At 33.6% G+C, this 17,019-nt stretch overlaps 1 protein-coding gene across 9 annotated transcripts in view; it reads right to left on the reverse strand.

Annotated features, from left to right (window-relative positions):
• Positions 1 to 17,019, reverse strand: part of LOC123561596 (poly(rC)-binding protein 3-like) — a 192,630-nt gene that overhangs the window by 172,977 nt on the left and 2,634 nt on the right. Inside the window, exon 1 of one of the 9 annotated variants that reach the window (XM_045354064.2) lies at positions 4,139 to 4,160. The exons of the other annotated variants lie outside the window; for them this stretch is intronic. The gene's annotated coding sequence lies outside the window, so the exon portion shown is untranslated. Of the gene's footprint in view, positions 1 to 4,138; positions 4,161 to 17,019 lie in introns of those variants that run through there. 9 annotated transcript variants of the gene reach the window in all.

The following is a 17,019-nucleotide window of genomic DNA, read 5'->3' on the forward strand; positions in this document are numbered from 1 at the left end:
CACATAGTTTCTATTATGGTTCCATTCAATACTATCAAGAAGTATGTCCCTCTTTACTGCAAGAAACTACAACAGACATGGTAAAATGTTGATAATATATAAAAGACTGAATCTGAAACACTGGCATATTATTACCTTTCTTTACCACTCTTGTACCCTACAGTAGACTAGATACCCAGGGGCAATGGCAACATGTTGAGCCCCTAACTGTGACCTTGACCTTTGAGATAGGAACCTGAGGTTTGCACATGACACTCGTCTCATTTAGTTAAACATTCATGCCGAATATAAACAAGATCATCCTCGTGTCAAAGTTATGGGCTGGACAAGATCTGACATGACATTTGACCTCCAACTGTGACCTTGACCTTTGAGATAGGCACATGGGGTTTGCGCATGACACTCCATTTCACTGAGGTTTACATGCCAAAATATGGCATGCAAAATATATATATTCATGTCAAATATAAACAAGATTGCTCCATGCATGTCAAAGTTATGGTCCAGACAAACAAATCTGGATGTACGCACACACGGAAGCAGATGCCTGCACATACACAAAATCGCCATTGTGACAACTACGTCGAGCTGTGACCTACAACAGCTTGACAAAAAACATGGCAATAAATTCCTTCAATCAAATAACAAAGATTCAAATTAAATTTAACATCACACTGACACAAATTATAGCTGATATGGCAACTTTCCAGCTTTTGATGGTGAAGGAAGACCCCAGGTGCCCCTCTTTGCATTATCTCATAACAGGCAGGCACCTGAGTAGAACCACCGACCTTCCGTAAGCGAGCTGGATGGCTTCCTCACATGAAGAATTGAACACCTCGAGCGAGGCCCAAACCTACAGCAGTGAGAGGCAAGTGATTTGAAGTCAGTCTTCACTACTCGGCAAAGGAGCCCCAACCACCCCCTTCAAATCAATAACCATAATGTAAATTTCAAAAGGTAAAATGGTAAAATGTACTAGTACAATTGAAGCTGTACAATGGAAGCTGACCTTTCGATGCATAGCTTGAACCAAAGACCACTTAATGGAGAATCAACCACCTTAACATGATATTCGTCTTAATAATATTGCAATCATGACCAGTAAAACCAGGAAATTCATGTCAAGTTTTCAAATAAAGAATTTCTCTGCATCATGATCAATAGGTATCATAGTGACGCTTAAATCTATTAATGAACAGACTCTATGAAAAAAAAAAACAAATATAAGTGATCACTGGTAATCAGTGTGCTCCCTGTAGAGGTTATATTTTCACACACCAGTCATTTGGGAGGCATTTCATTGACAGAATATGACTGGCTAAACCTCAGATTTACATGTTTCCAGAGAGAATCAAACAATTAATCCATCAAAACCCCAAGAGTCCATAATTATTCCACAAGTATTCCACAAAAATAACCTGCTTAGCACAACCAATCTTTCAGTCCTAATCAAGAATCAACTTCAATCAACTAAATCTTCATTGACATAATCATAAATGACATGCTTGATTAAAACATGGAAAAATTTGATAAAGATTTTTGAATTTCAGTGATTTTAAACTCCCCTGAATTTTTTTTAAGAAGACACCTCATTATGCGAGGGCCTGGGAACACAACTGTTTGATGTTCAGTCAACTATATACAAACATTTTTGTGTTTTATCTAACCTTTAGCCTGCTGGCTGCCAAGTGATTCTGCCTTTGTGATCATCATGCAGTGCAGACCATTTGTGACCAGTGCAGACCAATATCAGCCTGCATATCTGTGGTCTGCACAAGTGGAACTGCCATAGTTGAATAATGGACCAATCCAATTTAGCAGGGTAAAGGTTGAAGTTGATGTGAGCCACATATGTCTGCCACCCAAAAGAGATGTAGATGCCTTCCTGCGTGTTCATGCACCTGTTCATTAGACCAACAAGGCCATTCCAAAAATAGTATCAAAACAAGGCCTAAAACTTACGTTTAATCATTTTCCATCTTTTCAAATGTTAACCTCAATTGCGAATTCTGCAAAAAAATGTGGAAACCATTTCTTTTATCACACAGATTATCAAAACTTGGCAAATACAAACTTTCAAAATTAGCGTTGAATACTTTAGATCTGGTGTTTTCGCTAATTTAACGAATATTTAGAAAGAAAGACATAACAGAAAGAACTCGAGGGACTTATTTTCAAGCTAAAGGATACAAAACATCTCTCCAAAGTTGTTTTATGCAGTGTGGCATAGATTTTTAGATTTCGTGATTAATCCTTTATTCACAAAACGCTGTGGAGAAAATATTGTTACAACTATACAAGATAACATTATCTCTTACGGAATGATTTTCTCTATTACTGTAACGTCTATTTAGACACGAACACATTATTATTGTAACCACTAAAACGAAATTTCAACAGAGACCAAAATCTATCCATTAACTAACCATTTATTGTAAAGACTCAATCAAAAAGTATTTCAAATGAAATAGAAATACCTAATCCTTTGCATAAATAAGAGACATTCAACCCTCTCGGAATTTTGGCACAGAGCGCAAATGCTGTGCAGATTTTACAATCAAACGCAGTTATTACAATTTAAATGTCTGTAATGATGGGGGAGGGCACACTTGGAAGTAAGTCTGGAACAAAAAAAGTTTCAATCAACTGTCTATTATTCTTAATTATACCTGAGAAAAAGTTCTCAAAATATCTCCAAGATTTATATAGCTTTAGAAACAAAACATTGATTTTCTGTAAGCAATAAATTCAGCATGCGTTGTTTATCTGGTATTTTTGCCTCCTTCAAATTTTTTGTCACATTTAAAAAGCTAATTTTCAACAAGATTTCAGTTATGTAAAGCAGCAGTCAAGAGATAACCTACCAGTTCTCATAGATTTCTTCACCAGTTCTCTTAAATACAACAGAAAATCTTTCTGTCGGGACCAAATTCAAATGATTACTTCTTGGGCCTTCTTCAAAATGATGACCATAAGGAGAACACTACATCTTGTCTTTTTCTTCAATTCTATCAATTTTATATGTAAATTTGTATGTTAACATAAGTATGTTTATTGTTGGGAATATAAACATCATAAACTTTTAAGCACTTAACCTGTATTTTCACGATTAAGGACCATAACTCTGGTCTAGCATAAGCTGAATCCCAAACAAAACACCTGGTGCCTAACTTCACACCCTATAATGTTTCACAATTTGTCAAATACTTGAGACACAGGCCACACAAACTTTTAGGCCCTTTTCATGCATATTTTGACCAAGTCAAGAGTGGCTCTGTGAAATCCCAATTAAATATCAGGTGCACAACTCCACATGCTGAATGACAATCCTGAAATGATTGATGACTTTTGAGATATGCCAGACACAATTTCTGAGGGATGGACTAAGCCCCCCAACCACCTCAAAAGACATTAGCAGAAGAGGTTAAATAAAAGTGGCAGTTACAGACCCACCATGATCTGCAGAAAAAAAACAATAGCTGACATCATTTAACAAGACTTTCCAAACTATGTAATTAGCTTGCCAAAAAAGCATCTCTTTCACAACTCCGGAGCACTTAGTAGCAATAAACCATGACCTCTGAACAAGTCAATACAAATCTTTCATAAAAGCATATCCTATACTCCAACAGAAAGAACTTATAAATGAGGAAACAGCTCCCCCACCCCCACCCCCAATAACAATAATGAGTGAAAATTCAAACTGCTGTGGAAGAACTTGGGCATTACCTTGACTGAGGAAGGACATCAGTGTCAAAACATCTGGGCCAAAGGTTATAAAACTTAAAATCCAAAATCAGTCTCAGATTGTGTCAGAGTATAAATTTTCAAACAAACCAATGGAAAGATTGTATTCCAAGACTGGTCTCAAAATTCAAGTTTTATAATTTGAGGGCCTGTATGTTATACCTCGTTTCTGAGCACAGTTTTAAAAATAACCAATGGCAACACTCTGATGCATATAGAGACTGAATGAAGTGTGCTGAAACTGTGCTGAAAAACTCAAAAGCTGACAAAACCAATATACTAAAGGAGTCTTAAAATATAACTTGTCCTCAATAATGAATATAATTAAGACACCAGAGTCAAAAGTTTGTGTGAACAGCTGATAAATCTGTGAAAGACAGAGTCTTACCTTAGTGACAACACTAAAACCAGTCTGTTTCCCAAATACCAAACTTAGTCCACAAGCCCTGAAAGTTTACTTCAAAACATGTACAGCAAAAATCCTGAAATCTAGAAAAAGATCATTAGTTTAAATACTAAAGAAATTCTACATTAATCAAAATTAATCTAGAAATTAAAGAAACAAACTGATAGTAAACTGAGTCAGTTAACATCAATGAAGTTGAAATACTCAGTATCTGGCCATGTTTCTTGTAATGTAGCAAAAAATTAAAAAAATACAGTTTAAAATAGAGTGGAATGAAAAAAAACATGAAATATGAAAGTTTGTACGAAAATGTGTCAAATTGTGTCCATAACAGGTGATTTAACTCAAATAGTGTTTGGTTTACATAATCTTACTGACCTAAAATGGACACCATATTTCTCTTGTTTATGTTCCGTCATCAAAGGAGAGAAATTCTTTACATGTAACTAGACACTCTGTACAATTATTTTTATTTAATTTTCCAACTTGATCGTTTATCTTAAATAGCCTTAAGGAAATATTTGGATAAATTGTTGTTCTATGCAATAATGTCCAGTTCATCGCCACAGGTGTGATAGGTTACTTTAGGAGTAATAAAATTTGAAAAGCTCTTCTTCAACCAGGTTTAGTTTAAATATAATGAAATGTCATTTTGCAATTTATTGTAACCCTTCATCAATTCATTTTATCAATTTTGGTAAACACTAGAGAACACCTTAAGAACTTTACACATACGATAAACACTGGGTATTATATCTCTATTTGGAATTAAAAAAAATACAATAAAATTCTTCATTGATCATAGTTTCTTCTCCTAGTATCGAAACCATCTCACCTGAAGTACAAACAAATTTAAAGTTACTTTGTTTAACCCTTAGCCTGCTGCAGGCAAATTTAACAGCCTTTGCAAACAGCTTGGAACCAGATCAGACGCCGATTAAATCGGTGTCTGATCAGGTTCCAAGCTGTTTGCTACTCTGACAATATTTCTTCCAATTTTGGAGCAAATTGAATGAACTTTACAATTTTAGCAGACGACATTTCCAGCAGACGACAATTTATCTAGCATGCTAAAGGTTAAGTAATAAACCGGCTCCATGCGGGTTGTGTGTTCCATTTTACTTATAAATTCAAATTTAGATAAACTTTGGCAGTTGTTAACCTACTATAAAAACAACTTTGTTTATATTTTTATTAGTTACCGTTCAAGAAAATCATAATGACAGAAGCCAAACCAAATGACATGATATTTTTTGCAAACTGAAGCATCTGCCCACTCATATTATTTCCAAGGACAACTTATTCAAGAAAGAATACACAGCAAACACATAATTATTGTAATGTAAAGTCTTTGCCAGGTACATTGTATACTTGTCTGAAAAAAGGTTTGTACTCACTCAGGCTCTTAGCTGAACAAGATAAAATATCTGACAAAACAAAATAAGTAAGGCACCCAAGAAATAATTCTATTATTAGATTACTGCAACATTTCAAAATAAACCTACTTTGCACCAACTAGAAGGGGCCTAGATATTTATGGTACAATACAAGTCAACTAAGCCTACTGACCTCTTTTCTAGCATTTTCTACGTCCAAATTAATTATTTAGCTAGAAAAGTTTTCTTTTCTGAACTGTGATAAGCAGGCAAAGAACAGGACTTCTGCCATACATTAAAAGTTTTGAGTGACAACATTTTGCAGTCTCCAACACCTCTGAGCAGAAGACGGAAACCAGCCTGTCAGGTGATGTACACAGTCTGACAATTTCCTGGAAGGGTTCCAGCATGTTTCGACATTTACACCACCAAACCTGCTTCAACAACTAGTACCACTCTAAATTATGTAATATAGTAGCTTCAGAGGAAATACAGGTGTATTTCTTGCAATACACAAACAAAAGCATCTTGTAACACATTTTTTTTTGTAATTATCATGTCTTCAACATGATTTCAGGCATTATCTGTGGAATCAGTCTAAAAAAGTGACAGAAAAAGACCATGTAGTGTGCATTATTTCCAAGCAAAAGACACACTCACAAACAATAGAACAAACTTCAACACAATGCAGGCACACATCCCTGCCCTTTCCATACCCAAATCACCTCCATTTTTCCAAGGTGCATCAAAGACTTCAGTAAAATGTCAATCAAATGTATGAATACTCCTTGACATAGATCTGCAGAACACAGGAAGTCTCTGGTATATTCTGATCCAATGCACTATCGCTGTTTTTGGTCCCTGTTAGATTCTTGTAAACTGAGTGCCCTGGCATGACTGCCTGGCTATGAACTACATCTCTCAACCGGGAAAATTGAAAATTATTTTATATCAATACCAATACTTCAACAAACAACTAGCTGAGTGCACTGTGCAAAGAAATTTGGCAAAGTTTCGTGCAAATTTTGTCTTATAATACAAATGTACTGAGAAATAATGTAAAATTCAAAGGTCCGCAGCTCCAAGAATCAAAACAAGACAGCCAACCTCAATGTCATGGCCAGACTTGTTTACGTGTCATCCAAGAAAATCACCCCATCCTGCATATACTGAGAATGCTACTAGAGAAGTAAACAGTATTCATTTAGCACAGGTTTTCATGACACCATGAAAATTTTTTGTTAAAATGACAAGACATAATGCTACAATGATGATTTATACATTCAAAAGAGAGTTTTCAGTAAAAAAAAAAATAGTTAATAAGTAATTTCTTCAAAGATACAACACATGTTTTACAGTTTAATATTTGCATTGCATGAAAATGCAGAGATTTTGCATTTACTAATTTTCATTACGATTCACAATGGTATTATAAAACATAGCTACATTGAATTTATCCCTGTACTGACAGGTCGATGACAATCTACACGTGTGTATCACAATTCCCAAGTCTTACTCAATCAATCGGAAAAACGGTCTATTCTATCGCATTGAATATTTAATGATCTTCGGTCGCAATTCCTTTTGAAAGGGGAATACTTGTGTTACAAATTGTAACAGTTTAACAATTTAAACGGTGATTAAAACTTAAATGTCATAACTTATTGATCTTTGATCTGTCATCGTTTCTATTCTTTTCGTAATTTTGCTATATTGATCATTACGTAATGGAGAGCATTTTCTTATATAGTTATTGATCAAATCTGCGAAAAACTCATGGATTTTTATTATCAATGATTTCCATTCTTAATGCTATGTTTTATGCAGAACTGCTATTTCGCTGTAATAAATTAGAAAGCTTCAATACATTTAATTCGAAACAGAATGTGCAACGAGCAATTAATTTACCATATTTTACAGAACTTTGCTTCTTTCATGCATACTGTATTAAAGAAATGCAGAACAGTTTTATCAATCTGCTATTTTGTACCGGCAAATCTATTTTACGCTCATTTTCTTTTGTTGGGTTTAAAAGCAAACTGACACAATTAATTAGGTCATAAGCAACTTTCCAGCTTTTGATGGTGAAGGAAGACCCCAGGTGCCCCTGTTTGCATTATCGTATCACCAGAGGGTAGAACCACCGACTTTCCGTGAAACAACTGGACGGCTTCCTCACAAGAACAATTCAACACCCTGAGCAAGGCTCTAACCCATATCAGTGAAGGGCATATGATTTAGGCCAGCGGCCATGTATCACTTGGCCACAAAGGTCCCTTATTTTTATAATAATGCCAAGATACTGAAACACAGTCAAAGATCATCATAAATTTTTCTTGCGACAAGAAACTAATGTTTCTAAATATCAAAGGGAACCCTTATGAAAAACCTTCCCTATTGTCAGTGTGTGGTCAGTTTATGTCCAGTGTGTTTCCAGTCAATAATACTCTAAAATCCAGTTACTTGCCAGCCTATTTCCAGAGCTGACAATAAACTGATCCAGTGTGTTGCCACTTAATAACCATCATGTGTCCATGTGCTTGTCAGCTAATTTCCAGATCTGAAAACCAGCTGTAAAATTTAACTTCCAGTCTGCTGTCAGTTTATATACAGTTTGTTGTCAGTGATGTTTGTAATGACGTTTTAACAAAATTTCATTGATTTTTCATATAAAACTATTTGAAGGAGCTAAATTATATAGAGGTATCTGGAAATAAACACTGACAACAATCTGGCAACAAACTGGTATGCAATGTCAATCTGGCAACACACTGGATACACAACTGACAACAAGCGGCTTTTGGACTTTCCAGTCTGTTTCCTGTATTGTCAGTGCACAGCCAGTCAACTGGAAATATTTTTCTGACAACACACTGGCATATTGCCAGTGTGTTGTCATTGTATTGTCAGTTTATAGTCAGTCACAACATGCCAGGCTCTCTTACATGGACAAGAGAAACACTTTAGCAAACTGGAATCATTATTTAAAGTTTTAACTAAATTCCTTTATGCAGTACAAAGTTATGAGCACTTATACATTAGTGTTTTTTTTGTTTTGGGTTTTAACGCCGTTTTTCAACAGTATTTCAGTCATGTAACAGCGGGTATACATTAGTGTGGCAGATGGACTAGTTTTGTTTGTTTGTTTTGGGTTTAATGCTGTTTTTCAACAGTATTTCAGTCATGTAACAGGGGGCAGTTAACCTAACCAGTGTTCCTGAATTCTGTACCAGTATAAACCTGTTCTCTGTAAGTAACTGCCAACTTCCCCACATGAATCAGAGGTGTATGACTAATGATTTCAGACACAATGTCATTTATGAAATAGTCACGGAGAACATAAGCCCAGTCCTAAGATCGAACTCGCGACCCCATGATCCGTAGATCGACGCTCTACCTACTGAGCTAAAGATGGACAAGTATCCCAATATATCGCTTACTACTCAGTGTTACTAATTTTTTTATTTCCCCCTAGGAAAATTGTCTTTATTACCATTGTATTGTCATAGCATTGTCAGTGTATGGGAAGTTTGTTTCCAGTTTAGTGTCAGTATATATTTTTTTCTATTTATCCTTATTAATGTTTAATATGAATTTTAATGTGACTTAAAACCTTCATTTGCTTGTGACTCAATTTTAATACAAATTCAGATTTGCAATATTTCAGTTATCAATAATATAATATTGAAACCAAAGGAAATTTGACAAAGATTATGGTAAATCTGCAAGTTTAATTTTACAGGGTAGCGAAAATACATGACTTTTAAAATTTCTGTATCTGTTTAGCAAAAATACTTGTTGCGGACAGAATCTGTGTTACAATGAAAACAAGTAACTGTAAAATGATGAAAAAGTACCTTTACAATGTGCCCATCAGTGCTGGAAAACTATTGAAAACTGAAAATAGTTTTGGAGGGAAAAATGCAACACTTGGCCATTTTGATAAGGTGTCTTGTAATATTTGTTTTGCTGTGAAAATTGCTAAAATGGGTATATTGCCAGTGTATTGCCATTGTGTAGCCAGTGCATTGTCAGAATCTGCTCTGAGTAAATTTATATCCAATGTACTGTCAGACAGACAGCCAATCCATACAATATTGTCACTTATGTAATTTTTATCTCGATTATTCAAAGAATAGAAGTTATTGGACATGCCCCTATGTTTTGTTTTTTTTACAAAATTATAGATTGAAACTAATTACACACTTGTTCAATGTCATGACCTGACATGTACTAAGCAGGTCCCATAACTATACTTTTTTCCAAAATTAAGCCCCTTTTTCCACATAGCATTTTTTGCTTAAGTTTTTGTATGCAAGCTGGTATCTCAGTACTCATTCAATTCGATTATAGAAATTATGTTTTTTATTTCCAGTTTCTTGCCATTTTCCTGCCAGATTTCTTCCAGACACTGGAAACAAGCTGACAATATTGTCAGTGTGTTTACATGCTGATTGTTATGAGCCAGTTTATTGTCATTTAGTTTGCAGATTATTCCCAGAAACTGGAAATAATATGGAAATAGTGTCCATATTATTTTCAGCTAAAATTTTTTTCTTGGAAGTTTGTTCCCATATAGGAGTCAGATTATTTCCAGTTACCTTTTTTTTTTTGACAGACTGTTGCCAGATCATTGACAGCTACCTTGCAGCTTAATGCCAGCTTGTTTCCATATTTCATTTTCGTAAGGGAAGGACTACTATATTAACTTTATCAAAAACGAATAAATAAATACAAATATTTTAAAACGTCTTTGCAATATTCCGATGATTGACCTAAGGTATTACAAGTTGTTTTATATGTGAAGGTCCACTTAAATATCCTGTCCATTGTTATAAAGTGGAGGTTAAATCGGCTTTGTGCAAAAGTGTACTTGTAATCAAGTTGTGACCTTTCTGCTTTTCGGGGATTAATATATTACTTGTATATACATGCTAATGCATTCTTTGAAGGCTTTTAAAGATTGACACGAGTAAAAACATTTATTACGACTGTGGTGCTTCTATATTAATATATATTTTTCAAACCAGTACGCTGGTGCTTCTATATTAATATATATTTTTCAAACCAGTACGCTAGTGCTTCTATATTAATATATATTTTTTAAACCAGTACACTGGTGCTTCTATATTAATATATTATTCAAACCAGTTCGCTTCTTCTACTAACAAAAAAAATAACTTCTGCAATCAAATAATTCTCCCATCTTTTAAGGCATGGATTGAAGAATGGATCATGAGAAGTATATGTAAGTTCATATCCATTAATCAGTATGTGATCAATGCTGCTTGATGGGCTATAAAACCAAGCTCAATTACTGTATGGACATGATATTCACCAGACTGCAAATTACACCACAGATAAAACACTGAACTTTTCATTAAAACATATTAGTCTGGCCTGAAAATGTAAGCACCGCACAGGTTTCTTGCAGACTGAAATCCATATTAAGAAAGTTTTTGAAGGTGAATCAGTTTTAACTGAGAAGTGATTGAAAACGCACCATCGATCCCTAATAAAATACTGTAACGCTCTACCTTCTTTCACAAAAATCATTAAATGTGTCCATGCTTTCAGACACAGATGACATTCGGAGTTCAATTAAAGACTATCGTAATGAGAAATACAGATCACAGTTATGTTGAGATACAGCAGCCTTAATAGTCTATAAACATTTCCCAATCAATACCAAACTCGGAACACTTCACGTCAACAACAGATTGTACATGTAACAAACAGGATGTCACATAGAAAACTAATATAGATATTTAAATGAAACTAGCATAAACACATGTGACTTCCGTCTAAACCTTCGATTTCTGTCTAACGTAAATGCAATATTATTTTCTCTGGGACTAGTTTATGCAGAGTTCAAATTAGCTGTTATGGCTAAAACTTCAAAAATGTTATGCTGACAATATTAAAGGCATTAAAGAGTATCTCCCTTATATAGACCTCCACCATGAAACACTAGGTATTAATAAGGTCTTATAACTTTTGCTTACTGATTTCACTGTATGAAATGACTGCAAATCAATGACGAAACAGAAAACTCATTTAGACTGAACATATCTATAAACAAGAGCACCGCCTTGCGGGTGCTGACGCTCATCTGATTTTTTTTGTATAATAGAAAAATTGTCCTACCCATGATTTTCTAAGTCCAAAAAGGGCCATAATTCTTGCAAAAAGCTGGATGGAGTTATGTTTCTTGAAGTACAGAGTCAGCTCATGATGGTGAACAACTATTGCAAGTTTCAAAGCAATAGCTTGAATAGTTTAGGAGAAAAGCTGGCCTAAACATAAAACTTAACCTATAAATCTAGTATTTTCTATGTCCAAAATGGGCCATAATTCTTGCAAAAAGCAGGACAGAGTTATGTTTCTTGCTGTACATGGTCAGCTTATGATGGTGAACAAGTGTTGCAAGTTTTAAAGAAATAGCTTTGATAGTTTATGAGAAAAGCTGACCTAAACATAAAATTTAACCAAGAAATCTGATATTTTCTAAGTCCAAAAGGGGCCATAATTCTTGAAAAAATCAGGATGGAGTTACCTTTCTTGATGTACAGGGTCAGCTTATGATGATGAACAAGTGTTGCAAGTTTCAAAGCAATAGCTTTGATAGTTCAGGAGAAAAGTTGACCTAAACATAAAACTTAACCAAGAAACCTGATATTTTCTAAGTCCAAAAGGGGCCATAATTCTTGCAAAAAGCAAGATAGAGTTATGTTTCTTGATGTACAGGGTTAGCTATTGATGGTGAACAAGCGTTCCAAGTTTCAAAGCAATATCTTTGATAGTTTAGGAGAAAAGCTGACCTAAACATAATACTTAACCAGGCAACGCCGACGCTTACACTGATCAAGTGATGACAAAAAATCAGATGAGTTTAAAAGACTGAGGGTGCCGGGATTAAAGTCATTACAGAAAGTAGTCCACCAAAAGCAACTGAAGAGCCTGGGTCAACTGACTTAACAAAGTTAACTTGAAACAGAATGTTTGCACTGATCTATTTCAATTAAATGCAGGTGTAAAAAAAGTTACACAAAACACAAGAAAAATTATGTATAACTCTGTATGCGACCTTGACCTTTGATTTGAGTAAATTGAATCTTGCAAGTGACATGACATCTTTTATCGTGAATGCCTGTGCCAAGTTTTTGGCATAAAAGAGTTTCTGAATGGATCTAGAAAATGCTAAACTAAAAAGTCTAAAAAGTCTGGACACCAAAAATCTCCAAAATCTATGTGATCTAGGAATCTGAACATTCTTATGTTATGGTAGGAATGCTTATCACAAAAAAAGACATCACATAACATTATGTTTCCCTGTGAACAAAATTTATTGGTCTACAAAATTTAAATAAATTTCACACAAGAAGACTATAAAAGTATATCTATTTGGGGGGAAGCTATCAAGTGCACAAAAGTCTAAATATTATATGCAATCTTCTTTTTAGAGGTTATTTGGTGTATTACAGCAGACCACTTTCAGAAGGATAGAATCTAAAAACACACAAAATTGTTACTATAATGTAATTTCTGCTCAAAATGGGCCTTAATTGCCAGTATAAATGAAAGCTGAATGCTATTGATTGCCTTTATGGCTTTCAAGAAAACACCAAGGTTTGAAAGGGAAGACGGAAATCAATTTAGAATCAATTTTATACCAGGAGAGACAAAATATCAGATAATGTTTCAGAAGGACAAGAATAGCTGAGCTGTTTCTGCAAAAGAAAGTTTCAGAAAGCTGAGCAATATGATCAAGATATGTGATCAATATGTGAGTATATTTTGTAGTCTTTCATAGAGTAAACAAATTAAATAGGGGAGAAAAAAAACTGATTTCTTAAATGAACTACTCAATGAAGGATCGTGACCTATTATGCATCATCTGATGTAATTTCCAATGATAATTTACGTCTCTGTTAGTCTTATAACATAGAAAGATTTATGCAGGCAAACTTCTTTATTTTTTTTTATCTCATATCGTTTTCCATTGTAACAGCAACACAAGCAGACAGAAGTGTTTCGCAATTCAAAGTTTTGTATAATTTCAATAATAACTTGAACCAGTGTACTCCACAGCATAGATAGGTTACAAAATAATATTAACAATGTCGTATCAACTTTTTAATCATAACTTCATTTAACAATGTTACTTTCTTACTGTTTATTTTGACATCTTTGGTATGTTTCAAATATACACTAAACAGAACTGCAGAAAATGAAAAGAAGAAAAATCATTTTAATCTCTTTCTCAAATCTTTTCGAAAAGTAAGCTGCCAAAATTTGAAAATGGATTTCAAATGTTGTAAAAATACACAAACGTGACATTACAGTTAATAGCGACACATCCCTCAAATCTTCAATCAGGGATAAATAAATTTTGATAGGTAAATCAAGCATCACCTTAGCGCGATTGGCATCTCAAAGGTAAGAATACTGAGCGGTAACAAACGAGCATTAACAGCTGGTTCTAGCGGAACTATTATTTATGAATATTACATTTTTGTGATGGAATGCATCTTGTGCCTAACACTTTTTTTACAGTAACTGCGTCATTCGGTACGTCTGAAACAACACAACATGATAGGATACCAGAACTAACAAACATTCAACCCAAAGAAAATCAAACAACTGCTTTAACAGATCTTTAAACCAATTATTGCCAATTTATCACACCTTCAAAATGATAGTTTATCATTTCGATTTATTAAGCATTTGAGATACAGATATCCTGATATCCCTAAACTATGAAGATAAACCAAAATGATGTTGTCCAGATATATGCAGGTGTTAGGGAAAGTAATAATAAATTCGGAAACACCTTAAAATTATGTATTTTTATCAAGAAGAATATACCAACTAGTATAAAACTCTTAGTGACCCCCTTTAAAATCACAGCAGAACGTTTTCTAAATTCTTTTTATTGTATTTTGTATTCAAATGATAAAACTGTACAATGGCTACAAATTAATTATGAGAGAAAAACTGAAATTTTGTTCTAATCTTTATACTCAGTATATTAAGTAGAAAATTTAATTTAGTGGCATTAATTAGGCTCTATTATTTGGAAATAGTCTTAAATATATACAAATCCTAAATACTATTTCATAATTATATCTTCCATAGCCTATATTCTATATAAACACTACATTTGTTTTACTAAATACATGGTACCTATGACCTTATAGTTGGTTATAACTGATCTAAAATTTGGTTATATTATCAAACTTCATATAAACATGAAGTGTTTTACTTCCTTGAATTCAGACCAACTGATCGTGAAAAAAACATGCTTGGAACTTCAATTATCCCAGTACAAGCTAAAACCTTGCATTTATATCGGCCTTACCACACCTGGTGTAATATTCTTGCATTTCATAATTCCCTAGCCTAAAAGGTTGATTATCACGTAGTTTTATCTCTGGTTGGCCAGTAATTCTTTAATAGAAAATCCTGACTAAATGAAAACATAAGCTTTTCAAAATACCTGCCAATCAAGATAGCATCTAGAGAATATACTTCCCCCCACCTATTATAAATAAAATCTTACTGCCTTCAGGGTTAGTTCTGGTGCAGAGAGGTAGGGAGGCACCTACTCTTAAAATCGTTACCTTTTTTTTGCTTTAATTAAAATTTACAGCTAATAACACATTCAAAACTTTTATATATAATTTCGTTTTCAAAAAAAGTTAATAATTATATTAAATAATTTCAGTTTAATCAACTTCTACCTGACAAAATATGTGGCGGCATGCAAGATTCCCATCTGTGATTCTGTCTATTAGTTAATAATATACACATGTTTCTACATGAAATACATTTCTATAGGATTCATTTATATTAATAGCACCCTTCACATTCTGACGAAAATGAAATGCACTGCATAAAATCTCTGAATGTTTATATTATGATGCATAAAACATACTTCTCCACTCAAAGCTGGCTTGCTTTCCTCGATGAAACTTTCTTCGTATTATGCATGACTTTCATTGTGATTTGCATGTTGCCAGAACTTTTTCGACCCATTTTTTTTTTTAGTTTTGTATCAGTGTTTTATAGCATTTTAAATAGACAGTGTTTCATAATTTAGGGAAAGTGATCTTAGTGCAATAGTAAATCCATTTTGTGAAATGATATATTGCAGTTTTATCTCATACGGGGATGATTGATACAGATGCATTTCTAAAGAGTATCTCTTATACTGAACCCTCAACAAGATTTCATTTTCCAAAATGTAACATGTGGGAAAATCTTAAATACCATTATGTATATGGATAAAAATATTTTCAAAATTGTGGACTCTGGACTCTGTACATACATGTAATACTAAATTTGTATCTTGAAATAGTTCAGTATCATAATAATATCTCTGGAAAGCCACATCCTGTTTTATTTATTAAAATGGCAAACTTTTATGTTTATCCAAGTCAAAAAGTAGGTAGCCTAGTTTCACACTTGATAAGATTTTTTTTTGTTATTTAACAAACATTCATGAATATTAGCTTCGAAAATTAAGAGGTAAGTATGATAAACGCTCTGAATTCCTTAAAACCTCTGAATCAAGATCTTAGGAGCCTTGGATTTTAAGACCTTCAAAGTACCCAACATAAAGAGTATGAATAAGTTTCTATAGCAACTTATGCAAGAAACAATCACTACATATACTTGTAAGGTATGATATTAATAGGTTCATTTAGAATCAATCTATTGTTTTATCAATTAATCACTAGTTTATCCTCTACCATATGCTTCCAATAGTGATAAAGGCACTTTTATCATAGCAAAAGCCACCATATATAGGCCATCCTATAAAAATAATTTGTGTTACAGCACCTTCACTAGGTCATTCAGTGCTCACGCTGCCAATCGACATTATTGCCCAATGGAGATTATTTTACGAAAATGTTGGAAAAAATAAAAAAATGTTGAGAGATATTGGCAATTATTTTATACTGAAGCTGCAAAAAAAATGTCATCAAAAAATTGCTTTACCTATCGTAAAACACGTGTTTTAATAATGGTTTTTAGAACTATAATTAAAACAGTGTTGAAAATCTGACAATTTTTTTCCACCCGCTTTTATGTGCAGGCTTTGGCTATTGTTTTTGTTTCTGATGGCTATAATTTCAATTTGGCCAGAGCTAGCACTGGTCATTCTGCAAACATTAATGTTAATACCCCCCCCCCCCAAAAAAAAAGGGGAATCAAACTTGTTACAGTACAATTTTCTATATTATATATTAAGCTAAGAATGTTTGAAAAATTAAAAGAAAAAATCTGTTGTAAACCAAAAAATCTTAAAATGGACATAAAAAAAAAACTACATATCGCAGAGAGGTGCTTCATATATTCATTCAAGAGAACTGTTACTGTGAAGGTTTTCTCAAATTACTATAATGTACATGTTTAAGTAATTATATCATAAAAGTCCTAATTACAGGATGTTTTGGGTAAAACCAACACCTAGAAAACACA

The sequence above is a fragment of the Mercenaria mercenaria genome, chromosome 10 (genome assembly GCF_021730395.1).
Source record: "Mercenaria mercenaria strain notata chromosome 10, MADL_Memer_1, whole genome shotgun sequence".
NCBI classification, from domain to species: domain Eukaryota; kingdom Metazoa; phylum Mollusca; class Bivalvia; order Venerida; family Veneridae; genus Mercenaria; species Mercenaria mercenaria.